Raw genomic sequence first — 17,131 nt, 5'->3', positions numbered from 1 at the left:
GAGCTGGCCAGGACTTCCAGGCAGGGGTTCCTGGGGGAATGGGGGAGACTGAATTTAAGAAAATGTTTCCTTACCATTAGGACAATCTCAGGGTTTGCTTTTTGGTCTTGTAAAATGAAATGTGGCCTACTTGACACAGCAGGCTGTGGTTTAAATGTGAAATGTGAAATTGATTTCAGACTTATGGCTTTTAAGTTGATAAATATTTGTAGGAACATTATAAAGATGATAAATCAGTATCACAAAACTTAAGAAGGCCATTGATTTTCTATAGTTCTGAGTTTGATTTATTAGATTTAAAAGGACTGCTTAAGGACTATATTAGTTTTTGATGGCCACCATTACAAATTATCACAAACTTAGTGGCTTAATACAACCGAAATGTGTTATCTTCCATTTTTGTTGTTCAGGAGGCCGATGTGGGCCGCCTTGGGCTAAAGTCAAGGTGTTGACAGGACATCTCTCCCTCTGGAAGCTCTAGGAACAATCTGTTTCCTTGACTTTTCTGGCTTCTAGAGCGGCTCTGGTTTCCTTGTCTGTAGCCCCTGTGCCATCTTCAAAGCCAGTGAAAAAGCGTCTCTCTGAGTTTGCTTCCAATCTCATGTCTGCTGTTTCTTCCACATTTCGGAACTCTTGTGATTCATATTGATCCCACCTAGATAATTCAGGGTAATCTCCTTATCTTATGGTCACTTGTTCAGGAAACTTTGTTCCTTGTGCCACGTCATTCCCCCTTTCCACCTAACCTACCGATTCCCAGGTTCTGGGATTAAGATATAGATCTCCTTGGGGAGAACATTATTCTGCCTATCACAAATGCTTAGGAAATTTTGCTGAGGTTTATAGCATGCTTCAACAGGCATGTGATATATATTTCACTTAAAAATGTAGTTTAAGAAGTGAAAGAGATATAATTAGATGTGATTTTTAAATGTTTTTGTCCCCCAAATAAATGACTACTATCTGTGAGGACCTCCCTTTGGCAATGTGACATTGCTGTTCCTTTTATCAATAGATGAAGATAATTTCTTTACTTCTGTGAATCTGAGCTGGACTCATGACTGACTTTGACTAATAGAAAGTGGCTGAAGCCTATACCTCAGTCACCTTGAAGTGTCTGCCTCCCTGTCTTGGAAACTGAGACCTCCATGTAGTGCAGAAACCCAAGCTAGCCTGCTGGAGTGCCCACATGGAGGGAAAGTGAGAGCTCAAACCAGTACTACCTGCCAGACTTGTGAGTGGGGCCATCTTGTACCCTCCAGCCCAGTCAAGATGTCAACAATACAACTGTACAAATAAGCCCAGAGGAGACCAGCAATAGAACTCTCAGCTGGCCAACCCACAGAATTGTAGAAATAACTATTCATTACCGCAGTCTCCCCTTATCTGAGGTTTTGCATTCCATGGTTTCAGTTATTTGTGGTCAACTGTGGTCTGAAAATATTAAATGGAAAATTCCAGAAATGATTCAGAAGTTTTAGATAACTTTTATTATAGCATATGGTTATAATTGTTCTATTTTATTATTAGTTGTTGTTAATTACTTCTAAATACCTCATCACAGGTATTTATATGTAGAAAACCCCCCAGTATATATAGAGTTTGGTACTGTCTCTAGTTTCAGGCATCCACTGGGGATCTTGGAATGTGTCCCCCATGGATAACAGGGGTCTATTATGGCAAGTTTTGGGGTAGTTTGTTTCACAGAAATACATCATTGAAACAAACTTATAAAAGGATTTGCTGTTGAAAGAAATTTGGCAGTTCATCTGAAGCTACCTAAACATTAACCAAAGAGGAAATGAAAGTCTAGTGTGAATGTACACAAATTTTACAAAAACTATTAACTGAATAATAATTGATAAGTCAAAATTAAAGTTTAAGGAGGAAAAAAGGGTTTTTAAAGTTTTGCATCTTTAATAAATTATGTATTAATTTAAAATTTAATCAAGCATCTATCTCTTTCTTGACTTAGTAGAATCTGCTGTTGTAGTTCCCACCTCAGGTCCCTTTTTAAGGTGGGAGCCCTCATTTACCAGCTGCTGTAATCGGAGCTGCAGATGGCTCAAAGCTACTTACTCCAGAAACAGCCCTCAACCCATGGGGGCCTTTTGGCCTACCTAGAGATCTCTTGGAGTGGGAACAGACATATCCTCATTGCTGTAAAAGTCATAGCAAGTCAGTCGCCGGCCTGCGAGTGAAACAGACAGTGTGTGGCAATCTGTGCTTCTGCTCCCCGTGATGTCAACAACATCAGACTCCAGGGAACTTCCTGTTTGCTCCTTTCTTCCCCTGCCATTCCTGCTTCCTGACACTTTTTTTTAAATTTTTTTTTTATTGGTTGTTCAAAACATTACAAAGCTCATGATATATCATCTTTCATACATTTGACTCAATTGGGTTATGAACTCCCATTTTTACCCCAAATACAAATTGCAGAATCACATCGGTTACACACTCACATTTTTACATAATGGCATATTAGTGACAGTTGTATTCTGCTACCTTTCCTATCCCCTACTATCCCCCCTCCCCTCCCCTCCCATCTTCCCTCTCTATCTCATCTGCTGTTGTTCAGTTCTCTCCCTTGTTCCCCCCCCCCCCCGTTTCCTCTCACAACCTCTTATATGTAATTCTGTGTAACATTGAGGGTCTCCTACCATTTCCATATGCTTCCCCTTCTCTCTCCCTTTCTCTCCCCCCACTCGTCTCTGTTTAGTGTTAATCTTTTCCTCATGCTCTTCCTCCCTGTTCTGTTCTTAGTTGCTCTCTTTATATCAAAGAAGACATTTGGCATTTGTTTTTTAAGGATTGGCTAGCTTCGATTAGCATAATCTGTTCTAATGCCATCCATTTCCCTGCAAATTCTATGATTTTGTCATTTTTTAGTGCTGTGTAATGCTCCATTGTGTATAGATGCCACATTTTTTTAATCCATTCATCTATTGAAGGGCATCTAGGTTGGTTCCACAGTCTAGCTATTGTGAATTGTGCCGCTATGATCATTGATGTGGCAGTATCCCTATAGTGAGCTCTTTTAAGATCCTTAGGGAATAGTCCGAGAAGGGTGATAGCTGGGTCAAATGGTGGATCCATTCCCAGCTTTCCCAGGAATCTCCATACTGCTTTCCAAATTGGCCTCACCAATTTGCAGTCCCACCAGCAGTGTACAAGTGTACCCTTTTCCCCACATCCTCACCAACACTTATTGTTGTTTGACTTCATAATGGCTGCCAATCTTACTGGAGTGAGATGGTATCTTAGGGTGGTTTTGATTTGCATTTCTCTGACTGCTAGAGATGGTGAGCATTTTTTCATGTACTTGTTGATTGATTGTATGTCCTCCTCTGTGAAGTGTCTGTTCAGGTCCTTGGCCCATTTGTTGATTGGGTTATTTGTTATCTTATTGTTTAATTTTTTGAGTTCTTTGTATATTCTGGATATTAGGGCTCTATCTGAAGTGTGAGGGGTAAAAATTTGTTCCCAGGATGTAGGCTCTCTATTTACCTCTCTTATTGTTTCTCTTGCTGAGAAAAAACTTTTTAGTTTAAGTAAGTCCCATTTGTTTATTCTTGTTATTAACTCTTGGGCTATGGGCATCCTATTAATTTTCTGCCTCAAAAACCCCATCTCAGACTCTGCCTCCAGGGAACTAACTGAAGCCAGACGTCCAGAAAGTCATGTGAATGGCAATTGGTTTTAGGATGTGGCCGATTCTTGCATTTCTAGAATAGACCATCCATGGCGGGCTTTTGTTTCCTTAATGTATTCCCTAATCATGTTTATTACTATTTCACTTATGATATTTCCATGAATAATCATAAGGAAGAACACTTCATGTTTTCTTTTTGTCTTTTCTCAGATACTCATATTTAGTATCTATATGCTAAATAAAAGTAATTATGGAGATTTTTCCTTTTATTTATCTACAATTTTATTTATTTTTTTGTGGTGGGGATTGAACCATACTTGTATGTACCAAATATGTGCTCGGCTGCTGATCTATGCCTCCAACTATATTGGTCTAAAACTTTAAAATGGTGTTAGAGTTATCTAAACTTTGAAATGGTGTTAGAATTTAGCTACCTAAATTCCAAAGTCTTATTAGATTTAATAGAAATTATCTGGAACTAAGGAATAGATTCATATCTTTATAACATTCTCAATTTTTCCATGGTAGCCCGTTCGTTTCAATAGTTCATTTTTTTCTGAGGTCAGCAGTATTTTTTTTGTAGATAAAAAAAATACAGATACTATATGTATTTCTAGAATAATATTTTTTTATAGAAGGTTAAACAATTATTCTTTAAAAATTATTTTATTTTCCTCTGATTCTTAGTTCTTTATTTTTATTTTTAATTTTGGAATTTGTGCTATCCTTTTCTCCTCCTGTTGCCTGCCATGTAAATAGTTTTGTTGCTTTTTTTCTTTTTGGAATTTAAAGTTTATTTTATTTTATTTGTTTTTATATGGTGCTGAGAATCAAACCCAGGGCCTCACTCATGCTCACTCAAACTAATGAGCTAATATTGCTTTTTAATATGTAAAAAGTACAATTCATCCCCAAATCATCAGAGACAAAACCATTAATAGTATAGTTCTCTCCCTTCATAATCTATTATACACACACACACATATATATATATCATCTGTCTTTATATATTTGCACATATATATACTTTCTAATATCAAATCACCCTTGAATTCCTGAAATATGACGATTTTGACTTGACTTATTATGTTCTTTCCTGTATTGAATGATTTCATTGGCCAATATTTTGTTGAGGGTCTATGTTCATGAACAGTAGGTCTGTGATTTGCTATTTTCTTATTGTTTTTGCATAGTTACTTTTTCAAAGATTTTTGAGGGTTTTCTGTTACCTAGAACTGTGGTGTCCAATTCAGTAGCCACCAGTCATGTGGCTATTAAGCACTTGAAGTGTAGCTAGTGAGTATTGAGACATGGTGTAAGTGTGTGAAACACACTGGCTTTTGAAGATTTAACAAATGGCACAAGAGTATAAAATATCTCAATAATTTACATGTGAAATTGTAATTTATATGTGAAATCTTAGATCTAGTGAACAAAATAAAATTATTATAATTAATAATACATGCCTAATCAACTGAAAACAGCTTTTCAATTAAAGTTGGGTATTAAATAACTCCATTAGAGCCAGAAAAGGAATGAAGATTGGGAAGAAGTAAAGGTGTGAAGTGGATTGTCTGGGAAGGGCTTTGAGCCTCCCAGTATGTGGGAGCTCTGGGGACCTTCTTCTATTCCCTCTATGAACGGACTCACATTACCACATGTGGTTGTACTTTAGGTCTTTTCATCTTTCTTTTTTTTTGTACTCTTTTTTTTTTAAATGTTCTAATTAGTTATACATGATAGCAGAATGCATTTCAATTCATTGTACACAAGTGGAACACAACTTTTCATTTCTCTGTTTGTACATGATGTAGAATTGCACCACATGTACAGTCATACATGTACCTAGGGTAATGATGTTCATCTCATCCCACCATCTTAGGAAGAAGATGGTGGGAGATATCTCTTCCACCAAGCGGAAGGTCTTTACCATGGCTCTATCCTCAGTTCTTCAAGCAACATTTGGAGGACTCCTAGGCTACCAACCAAAAGGAAAACAGGAGGAATCAATGCAATACACAGAAAACAATTTCACTTTTCCTCAAGGCAACTGTTCATCATGGTATGTTCATTATTTTGGTTCTGCAGGGCTTTCATGGTGTAAAAGGAGGAGGCTGGTGGTTTTACAATGACGTTTAGCCAATTAATCATCTCACACTGAGGAGAACAAGCACAGGGTGGGGAAAGCAAACAAAAGATTGTTCCTGCAGTTTCTAGAACAAACAGATCATTTTATTAGACATTTTATGGATAGCCATTAATTTCTTGCTAGATAATCAAATAATGAAGTGTTTTCTATTTACCCTGCCAGCACGAATTCCAAACTAATATCATCCTTTCAGCATGAATGTCATCACTCCAGACTTCATGGAATGTCCTAGGCCAAGACATAAATAAATAAACAAAATGAAAGATAAAATGAGAACCCAGTTCCTAGGGTGGGCACATCTTTGATGTCTTGTCACTTTTTGTGAAATGTCAACAGGGATGATCATCATCTCTTGGGAACTTAACAATTTTTGTAGCAAAAGGTTCGTTATTTTTTCAGTCTGGATTTTCAAGCACCAGAATTCAGTATCTGGCTCTTGTAGATCACATGAAGGAAGTTGAGTCCTGGAGCAATTCCTAGGGAACAAAGTAGGTCAAGGACAGAGCTGGAATCTGGGCCTGAATCTCAGGGCTGGTCTCAACTGGGGATGTGTGACTGATCAGTTGAGCAAATTGAACTCTGATGGCCATAAAGTGGGAATCATTTATAGAGCTATGTTGAAAAGCACTGGATATCCTCTGTGCCAAACTCCATTCATAGGAGAAAGTGCCTGAAATTCTCCCCTGCTCCCTATGATTTGCTTTTAATTCAAGATCCTAAAGAACTCCTGTGAAATTCAGATGTTATCTGGAAAGGAAGACCCACCCACCAATGACCATCTGTTGACACCTGAGATTGAGTCAGTTTATAAGTCAGCACAGGTTGGGTCCCAGGACAGTGTGAGTGCTTTGGTTGGGGTTGGGGACTGGGAGAGTCTGTGGTGGGTGAGCAGTACCAGAAGTCAGGTTTAGGGGAGGAACAAGGATGCCTTGATATCCCCCCTGTCTTCCCCAGGCAGTCAAATTTCCTCAAGCACAGCATTTATGAGGACTGAGTCTCCATGGTCTGCTCACACTGAGGAAGAAGATGTTGAGCAAAGACAGAGACTGAGGGGTCTCAGCCAGTGAGAGAGTGGGCCAAGTACTCTAGAAAGACCTATCCAAAAACAGGCTCTCAGAAGGGTGAGAAGGAGCTCAGTTTGTGACACTGTTGAGGGGCATCCCTGACAGCCAGTGCAAAGCCCAGGGCCAGATGACCTCAGTGTGTTTAGTGAGTGTGATAGGAGGGTGTGAGAGGAGGCTGTTGAAGGCAGCAGAGGTCAGATTACATGCAGCCTTAGAGACCATGGAGAAGAGTTTGGATTTTATCATAAGTCCAATAGGAAGGATGAAATGGATGTCTTCAACTGGAGGAATGACATGATCTAGTTTATGGATATAAAAAGATCACTCTGGGTAATGGAAAGAAAGAGGAATAAACTGCAAGAGGGAAGAGGGAAATAGAAAAATCAGAGAGGAGATTAAAATAGTCCATGAGGGTGGAGGAGGGGGCTGAGGACTTCTAGGTGGAGATTGTGGGGATGGATTCCCTTGTACTGAACAAGCACGGTCTTCTCATATGGCTTAGCGTGTTCTCTGGCATAGAAAGCCCCTGCTTCTTTAAAGCTGAAAGAGCAAGGCACCATGACCCTCTTTCTTCTCCCAGTTCAGAACTTCATCAGTACTCATAATTCTTTTTAATTTTTTTAAAATTTGTTTAGAATGCATTTATACACTTTGATATGTCACTCATAGGTGGGATATAATTTCTCATTTTTTTGAGTGCACATGTTGCAGAATCATATTGGTCATGCAGTCACATATATACATACAGTAATAATGTCTGTTTCATTCTACTATCTTTCCTATCCCCACACCCCTCCCCTCCCCTCCCATCACTTCCCTCTACCTAATCTAAGGTAAGACTATTCAACTCTAGTGCCCCCCAACCTTATTATGAATTAGCATCTGCATATTAGAGAAAACATTGGGTCTTTGGTTTTGTGGGATTGGCTTATTTCGCTTAGCATGATATTCTCTAACTCCAACCATTTACTGGAAAATGCCATAATTTCACTTTTCTTTAAAGCTGAGTAATATTCCATTGAGTATATATACCACATTTTCTTTATCCATTTATCTACTGAGGAACACCTCAGTTGGTTCCATGGCCTAGCTATTGTAAATTGAGCTGCTATAAATATTGATGTGGTTGTGTCACTATAGTATGCTGATTTTAAGTCCTTTGGGTATAAACCAAGGAGTGGGATAACTGGGTCAAATGGTGGTTCCATTACCAGTTTTCTGAGGAATCTCCATCCTGCTTTCCATAGTGGTTGCACCAATTTGGTGGGACTCCACCAGCAATGTATGAGTGTACCTTTTTCACCACATCCTCACCAACATTTTTTGTTGCCTGTATTCTTGATGATTACCATTCTGACAAAAGTGAGATGAAATCTTAGAGTAGTTTTGATTTGCATTTCTCTAATTGCTAGAGATGTTGAACAATTTTTCATATATTTGTTGATCAATTGTATTTCTTGTTCTGTGAAGTGTCTGTTCAGTTCCTTAGCCCATTTATTGATTGGGTTATTTGTTTTTTGGTGTTAAGTTTTTTTGAGTTCTTTGTATATCCTAGAGATTAAGGCTTTATTGGAGGTGCATGTGGTAAAGATTTTCTTCCAATCTGAGGGTCTCTCCTCAAGTTATTAATTGTTTCCTTTGGGGAGAAGAAGCTTTTTAATTTGAATCCATACCATTAATTGATTTTGATTTTGCTTCTTGTGCTTTAGGAGTCTTGTTAAGGAAATCAGATCCTAGGCTTGACATGGTGAAGGTTTGGGCCTAAAAATTTTCTTCAATTTATTGATCAAAACCTAAGAATTTCACACTCATTGTGTCATTTAAACCTTACTAAGATGCTCTCTCAGTCAGTTCAGGCTGCTATAATAAATTACTATAGGCTAGCTGGCTTAAACAATGAACATTTACTTCTCATGGTTCTGGAGGTTGGGAAGTCCAGGGTCAAAGTGCTGGCTGATTCCTCTCTCTGGTGGGGGCCACTTCCTGGTTTTCAGATTGCCACCTTCTTACTATGTTATCACATGATGGAAGGGCAGGGAGCTCTCTGTGGACTCTTTTGTGTGATATAATATTATATTATATTACAAAATTAATCCCATTCATAAGGGCTCCATTTTTATGATCTAAGCAGCTCCTAAAGGCAGACCTCCTAATACTATCACACTGGGGGATAGGGTTTAAATATATGAGTTTAAAGAGACCCAAACATTCAATTCATATCATTCCACCTCTGCCCCTTTTCCTTCCCAAATTCATGTTCCTGTGTACAAAAATGCATTAATTCCACTCTAATAGCCTCCAAAGTCTTAACTCATTCCAATATCAGTTCTAGTGTCTATAGATGGAGTTCTGGAGTCTAATCCAAATATCTAAATCAGATATGGATGAGGCTCATGGCATGATTTGTCTTGAGGCAAAACCCCTCTTCACTTATAAACCTGTCAGACTAAACTAGTTTTGTGCTTTCAAAATACAACGTGGGACAGGCGTAGGATAGACATCTCCACTCTAAAAGGGAAAAATAGGAAAGAAAAATAGAGGTAATGGTTCTTAGAATGTCTAATACTTAACAAAGCAGATTTTATGAGATCTTAAGCTCAGAGAATAATTCTTTTTGCTTGATGTTTTACCTCCCAGAACCATTGGGGCTATGCTTTTTCTGTCCCCAGGGCAAAGGTCATCTGGCTTATTGAAGGTGAGTCAAGGCACCTCCCCTTAGAAACTGAGGAAGCAGCCTTGATCTCTGAATCTCCTTTGAGGCAATTCTTCCCCAATATTGAAACATTTTCAGAGCCAATTAGCTCTATGATCTTTAAGTCAGGTGACCTTCCTTCTTTCCTTCTTATCTCTTTCTCCAAAGGAGGTTTCTTGCTGGGGTATTTGATTAAGTCTGCAGCTCCCATCCATACTATCTCTCCATCAAAGAGTCACTTGGCCACCCTCTTAGTATTCTTTTCTGGTTATACTTTCTCATTTTTTTTTTTTTTTTTGCAATATGGATAGCCTGAGAATTTTCCAAATCTTGAGAGCCTAGTTTCTTTTTTTGCTTAATCCTGAAGTCATTTCTTCTTTCTTGAATTTGTGATAAACAATCAAGAGGAACCATGTCACTCTTTCAACACTTTGCTTAGAAATTTCATCAGCTAAATATCTGATTTCATCACTCAAATTCTACCTTCCACAAAACACTAGAACATGAACACCACTCAACCAAATTCTTTGCCACCTTATACCACGGTTGTCTTTTTTCCAGTTTCCCAAAACACAATCCTCATTTCTGTCTGAGACCTCACCAGAATGCCCCTTATCATTCACATTTCTTCCAATACTCTGTTCATAGTTACTTAGGTGCTCTCTAAGAAGATTCAAGCCTTCTCTGCAACTCAACTCTTTTCTTTCTGAGTTTTCACTAGAATCACTTTTAAAACTCTCCTCACTCTCCTAAATCTTGGCTGCTTCTAACATGCACCTTCAAAACTCTTTAACATCTTCCCATTACTAAATTCCAAAGTCATTTCCACATTTTTGGGTATTTTTCACAGCACTTCCACTTTTCAGTGCTAATTTCTGTCTTAGTCCATTTTAGCTGCTATGACCAGTTATCATAGATTGGATGACTTTAACAAACGTTTATCTTTCATAGTTCTAGGGGTTAGGAATTCCAATGTCAAAGCACTGGCAAAATCCCTGTCTGGTGAGGGCCTTCTTCCTAGCCTATGGATGTTGTCTTTTCCCTGTACCTTCACATTATGGAAAAAGAGAACCAGAGCTCTCTGGAGTCTCTTTTATAATGCCACAAATCCCATGCATGAGGGCTCCACTTTCATGCTCTAACTATGTATTAATGACCTCACCTCTTATACCATCAACTTGGGGATTAGGTTTCTACATGTGAATTTTGGCAGGACACATACATTCATTCCATGCATATCCTACACAGGATTAGCCATTATGGTTCTCTCATAGGTGAAAAATGCCATGGCTGGGACAGCCATCAGCTTGTCCAGTGTCACACAGCTAGAACATTGTGGTAAAGACGACAACCAAATGCACATCCATCTAGTTTCAGAAACCTGTTTTCTTCCTACCAGTTGGTTTGAGCATGGCAGAGATATGGATAAGATTGCTTCTGAATGGGACTGGAGCAGACATGTTTTCCTATTCCCATTCCCCAACCCCTGCCCCATTCAAACTCTACCCAAGCATATATTTGGGTAAATAACTATCTGGTGCTAAATGATAAACTCATTTGTTCTGAATTTTTTTTAAATTGCTTTGTCCAACAGAGGAGTGGAGATCAATAATACCCTATTAATAATACCCTAATAATACCAATAACACCCTAATAATACCTCTGGAAGCTGCACTGGGATGATCTGCTTAATCATTTTAAATCCATTGTCATGGATTTAAAAGTGGCATGACAGGAACCTGGTGTTATGCAAAGGATAGAGATGTTCACCCACAGAAAGGCATCTGTCAGGTGTGTGCCAAGAAATGGGCAGGTGACTCCATGACACTTTGGTAGCTTTCCTAAACCTCTCCTTTAGGTTGGAAATCCATTTTTCATGTGCAACATCCTATTGGCACAGTACTATCTGGAAGCCCCATTCTCTGGATAGCAGCCAGTGACCCCAGAAGAAGGGCTTTCATCTATGGACACGACTCAGACACCTTTCAGGTAGCATGTGCCATGCAGGACAGATGGGTATATGGCCCAGATTTGAGGGTTTCCATGTGTGCTTACCTCACCGGGGCCACCAGGGGGTGGTCAAGGATTCCATTTCCTCTGCCTTCTTTCATTGAGTTACTGTCCATCTGATAGCAGTTCCTGTTATGTTTTATGGAAATATAAATCTGGATGCATTTTTCTTTGAGTGAGTTTTTCAGATTTGTACAAGCTGGATTTATCATTGACCCCTGATATATCCACAGATATCAGTGGGATTCAATATGAGACAACCTCATACATGATAATGTAGAATAATAACAATAGCTAACACTAATAAGTGCCAACTGTTTGCCAGAAAGCATGGTCATCAATTTTCATGCCTTTTCCCATTTAGTCTTTTAAAATACCCTGTGAGTCACATCTGATTGTTGTCCCAAGCCATCCAATTTATTCAAGAAACTGAGCACCTACAACATGCCCAGCATTTCTCAGGACTGGGCAGCTGATATTAAATAGGAAGGGAGGATGCCTGTCCCCATGCTGGTGGGGAGAATAGACAAGAATGCTGAGGCTTAAAGAGATGAAGTCAAGGGCAGAGTCATCCAGTGAAACTCTTAACCCAGGGCTGCTGATAGGTTTCCTTGTTCCCACCTTAGACTGACAGTGGAACTCCCTGGGGAGCTCTACAGAGTACATAGGCCTCTGTCTGCATGGATCTGACAAGTGGCCTTTTAGTCATGGTAGAGTCTTTTTGTTTCAGTTAATAAATAACAGCAAATTGATGAACCATCTTTCTCTAGGTAACAACTTATAATAAATATCTGATAGATCCAGCTTGATGCACCAAAGAGGTGAGAAATGCTGTCCACACACAACCTCTCTGAGTCCTTCTAATCCACCATCACCCAGCTGTCTCTTCCTATCCAGGTGATGTAGCTTCAGGTCCAAAGATTCTGAATATTTGAGTCCCTGAAAAGGCATTTCTAAAGACAGGGTTCTTCTTTTCACCCAAACAGGAGTCTCCATGAAGCAGTAGGGCTGAATTGGTTTTATTAGAAGATTACTTAAACTGTGTTTCAGGCTCACGTGGTCTGAGGAAGGGACATGGGGGAAGTGACTCTTTGGGGTCAAAGTTCACATTGAGTATTCCCAGGAGAGGATTTGGTTCTAGTTTGGTGTGAGGAAACTATTGTTCCTCTCCCAACCCAGGGGTTCTCCAGTGAGAAATGCACTGGAATTATCCCCAGTACTTGTTAGAGCACAATTCTGTACCTGTATCCAGGTTCTGGTCCAGGGAATCTGGCGTGGGGGCTAAGAATTTGCCTTTCCCTATTCTCAAGGGATGCAGGGGCTGCTGTTCAGTTCTCCATGTTGACAGCTAAACAATTGTCCTGTTCAAATGGTAACCTACCGGGAAGTTCCATGGAATCCCCTAGGGGTTCCATGAACAGACTGGCTGAGAACAGAGTCCTCAAAGTGAGTTCCCCTGACCTTCAGCATTACCTGTAAACTTGGAAATGCACATTCTCAGACTTTGGCTCAGATCTACTGAATGTGAAACTCTGGATTGGGTCCATCCATGTGGGTTTTAATATGTCCCCCTCAGGAGACTGACGCACACTCAAATTTTGAACCATCTCACTAGAATATCTTTTAGACAAGTCAATCGAAGGCCAGAGGTTAAAGGACTTTAATGACATCACACAATCAGCCACTGGCAAAGTTGGAATGGAGTCACACTGCCTATTCTGATCATTCCATCATTCCACTGGCTCCCCTTCCAAGAATCCTGCTCAGGGTCCAGGCCCCTGGTCACTTTGAGACACAGGGGCAACTAGGGTGGGCTGTACTGATAATCCTTTTCTCTACGACTTCTTCCTACAGGCACAAATCCCTTGTTCAGGCCAAGCTGGGGAGGAGGAAATGAAAGCAAAAAGGCAAATAAGCCCAATGAAGGAGGATTGCTCACCTACAGTTTGGCAGGTCTGGGCTGCAGATCTTGGCTGTCATTCTTAGCTCAGGAACAATATGAAGAACCAGAGCACAATGTTGTAAATCCAACCATCAAGACTTTAACCTGGGAAGCAGCTGCATGGTATCTTTTTGATGCTTTGGGGAGTTCAAGATTCTCTTTGCAAGGAACAAATTTTGCAGAGAATAACCAAAGTTGTCTAAGGGCAACACAGTGACTATGTCTCCTAAAAATAAAAAGAATTGTGTCTATAAAAGAGATGGCTGTTTAAATGGGGAAGTTTATTTGCATATAAAAAGGCATTTAAGTAAAAAGGTGTGTTCAGACTTGGCTCTGCCTCTCTAAGCATCAGAAGCCCAGAATACCTTGCACTGGGGCACATTGCCCTTGGATACAGAGCCCTAAGAGAGCAAGGCTTTAGGCCCTTACCTGGGTCACTGCTCCTGTGTTCCATAGCAGCACTTCTCACACTCGAATGCACACATGCATCTCCCCCAAATCTTGCTAAATTGCAGATTCTGATCATGGAACTCTGGAGCAGGGCCCAGGAGGGGTTCTGAATTCTGACAAGTTGATGGGTTTCCTTGATGTTTTGATTCATGAACCATATTTTGGGTAATAAGGTCCTAGAGAATGCCACTGAGTATGGATGGAGGACAAGTGATAGAAGTCTGTTTTACCAGTAGCATTGCATTATCCTTGAAGGAAATCAGGCACGTGGCAAGTAGGTTGGGAGTCAGGTGAGCCCAGGTCTGGATCCTTGGGAATCTCAAGGCAGAGAGGAGGAGGAGGCTCTGGTGGAAGCATCAGGGTGGTCCTTTCTCTTTCTGTATTGTCAGAATGGGATCAGACAGGAATGTATCAGGACTTAGGTAAAGAGAAATTTCACTAAATAAATGTCCTGTAGGGCAATAAAGCTGTAATAATTGGGATTATTTTTCTACATCTATACAAGATCTCCAAAATACTGTGCAATTTCACTGGAAGAGACCACAGTACTGCAATAAGGGAGGGAGACGACTGCTATCTGGAACAAAGCTCAGACGTGGGATCTACAAGACTTTCCTAGGTCAGATTGGCAGAAAGGAATTTTCTTTGACAGGGAGGAGTAGGCTAAGCTAGGGAGAACCATTGTGGGAAAGGGATGGACAGATGGCAGTGATAAGACAGTTGAGCAGGAAATGGCCAGACAGTTCCTCTCCTCCCTTCCCTTCCTCTGGCAGAAACCTCCAGAAGGGGCTGTCCACAATGTGCTGCTGTTGCAAATTGAGGGAAAGAAAGAAACTCACCTCATATTTGATTATTCAAATCTGCAGGAGTTTTGTCTAAATTGGCCACGGAGACAAGTGTCTGTGTCTGAGCTTGTCACAGGGAAACAGGAGACCTCAGTGTGTCTTATCCAAGCTGCATGGGAAGGGTTTTTGGTTGGTTGGTTTGCAGTACACTGTCTCCAGGAGTGAAAGGGTGGGGAGGGGATTTCTTAACTGTCATTGCTCTCCATGGACACAGGCTCTGGTAAAGGTTAGCACTGTCTCTGCCTGACACGTGGGCTGCGTCTTTATAATTTGTCATTCCTGTCCGAGTGCAGTTTCCTAAAAATTAAAAACAAGACTCCTGCAAAGAGAAAATGAATGTTAAGGATTAGCTGCCTATTAGTAAGAAACTCAGTGCAAAATCTTAATTGAAAGGAAATAGAGGAATAGGATTTCAACACTCCCCCAAAAAAATCTTGACATAAGTGTGCTGTTGGAGACAGCACTGACTAATTAATGTCCTGTAGGGCAATAAAGCTGTAATAGTTGGGATTATTTTTCTACATCTATACAAGATCTCCAAAATACTGTGCAATTAATTTCACAGTACCTAACCTCAAGTAATAGTAAGTAAAAGATCAAATGTAGGTGCATCCTTCAAGATAATTAAATAGTCCCTGGGGGTCTTGTTAAACCTTGCCCATGTGGTAGTAAAAAGTCATGCTGCTCACTTTTTGGTTTTATATCTATATTTTAAATGTTTTTTTTTTTCATAACATCCTCCAAATTCGTAGAAAATTGTATGAACTGACTGGTTCAAAGCATATCTGATCAAGCATTATTCCAGAAAAGTAATCAAGGAGAACAGAATTTAAGGGCTATTCTTTTTATAATCATTGGCAGGAGAAAGTTAATGTTATTTTGTTGTTTGATTCCCCTGGATTTTCCATAAGAAATATTTTGGGAAACCTTAAAATATGAAGGTGGTGGAAAAGAGCCTGTTTCTATTAACATCACTCCACAGACTAAAAACAGTGCAGCAAGTTTCAAAACAAAAATATTTTTCTGAGGGCTGAACAATACACTCTGTCAGTCACCCAGTGTGTGAAGGCTCTATGGCAAGGTACGGCCAAGTGGACTATTATTAGTTCTCCCATGACCCCAAAGCCCTTGTTTGCACACCCAGATGGGGCCACACTTCCTAAAACCATCAAGACCCACTTTAATTATTCTGTTAATAGAAACTTGTTGTGAGCCCAGTTACTTCTTGAGTCCAATTTTTTTTTTTTTTTGCTTCCAATCTCTGTTAATTCAGTTAAATATCACGTAGCTGGAGGAATCCAGCAATTTTGTTAACAAAAATAAGCTGACTTATCAGGTTTTAACAATCATACTGGAAAACAGGAATCATTTAGTAATCTTTTCAGCTCAAACATCAACAATAATGTGATGTTTGCTCTCAGCAAACCCTTCAGTGTTATAAATAATTTAAGTGCCCACGTTATTAAATATGGAGAAGGTGTTTTATTGGAATCCTTGTGAGACATTCATGGTCCCTGAGTAACTGAGCTCAATATTCCAGTAGGTATGGAACATGTTCACATAGGATCATATCACCAAAGGAGGATAAAGCAGGCAAAGGAGGGTAGAGAACACAGGCTTTGCATAGGAGAAGTGACAAGGTGATGAGGTGGAATGGTGAGGAGGAAGGTGTTTGGGCTTCATTTTCTGTGCATCTACCCTCACTATTTGCACTGTTTTTTCTTCATATAACCATATGACATTCAATATATTTTTATATATTTCCATATGATATTAAATATATACTTTATATATTCAGTGTGTTTTATGTGTGTGTGTCTCCCTATCCCCACCTAGATTGTAAGCACCATGAGGGAGGACATTTTTATTCTTTAATTAATACTCTTAGAATGTTGCCTGGTACATAATAGGAATTTAATAATATTTGTCCAATAATAGTAATAAAAAGAGTGACTAAGTGCCATCATTTGGATCTAGAATATTTCCCAAAGCTCCCTGTGTATTAAAAGCTTGGACCTCAGAGTGGTGCTATTGACAAGGGGTGGAAACTTGAAGAGGAGAGGCTTAGTGGAATGTCTTGAGGTAGTCGGGGGTGTTTAAAGGGGATTGTAGGACCCTAGTCTCTTCTTCTTCCTCTTTCTTTTTTTCTCTTTCTGCCTATGAAGTAAGCGGTTTTACTCTGCCACAGGCTCCCACTGTGAAGTACTTGTTCATCTCAGGTCCAAAACAAGGTCACTTGCTCATGGCTGGAACCTCCAAAACTGAGCCAAAATAAACCTTTTTTCTTTATAAGTTTATTATCTTTGGTATGTGTTATAGTGAGGGAA

General features: G+C 39.7%; 1 long non-coding RNA gene across 1 annotated transcript in view; it reads left to right on the top strand.

Annotated features, from left to right (window-relative positions):
* The window catches only part of LOC131424020 (uncharacterized), a 37,421-nt gene extending 20,983 nt beyond the window's left edge, over positions 1 to 16,438 (top strand). The window contains exons 2-3 of the long non-coding RNA XR_009226392.1: positions 5,535 to 5,714; positions 13,422 to 16,438. This is a non-coding gene — a long non-coding RNA (uncharacterized LOC131424020). The remainder of the gene's footprint in view (positions 1 to 5,534; positions 5,715 to 13,421) is intronic.
* The last annotated feature ends 693 nt before the right edge of the window (positions 16,439 to 17,131 follow it).

Source organism: Marmota monax, unplaced genomic scaffold, assembly GCF_021218885.2.
Source record: "Marmota monax isolate L192 unplaced genomic scaffold, Marmota_monax_Labrador192_F-V1.1 WCK01_AAM20220418_F8-fsc00005, whole genome shotgun sequence".
In the NCBI taxonomy this organism is placed as follows: domain Eukaryota; kingdom Metazoa; phylum Chordata; class Mammalia; order Rodentia; family Sciuridae; genus Marmota; species Marmota monax.
This window is presented reverse-complemented; position numbering and strand designations above follow the sequence as displayed.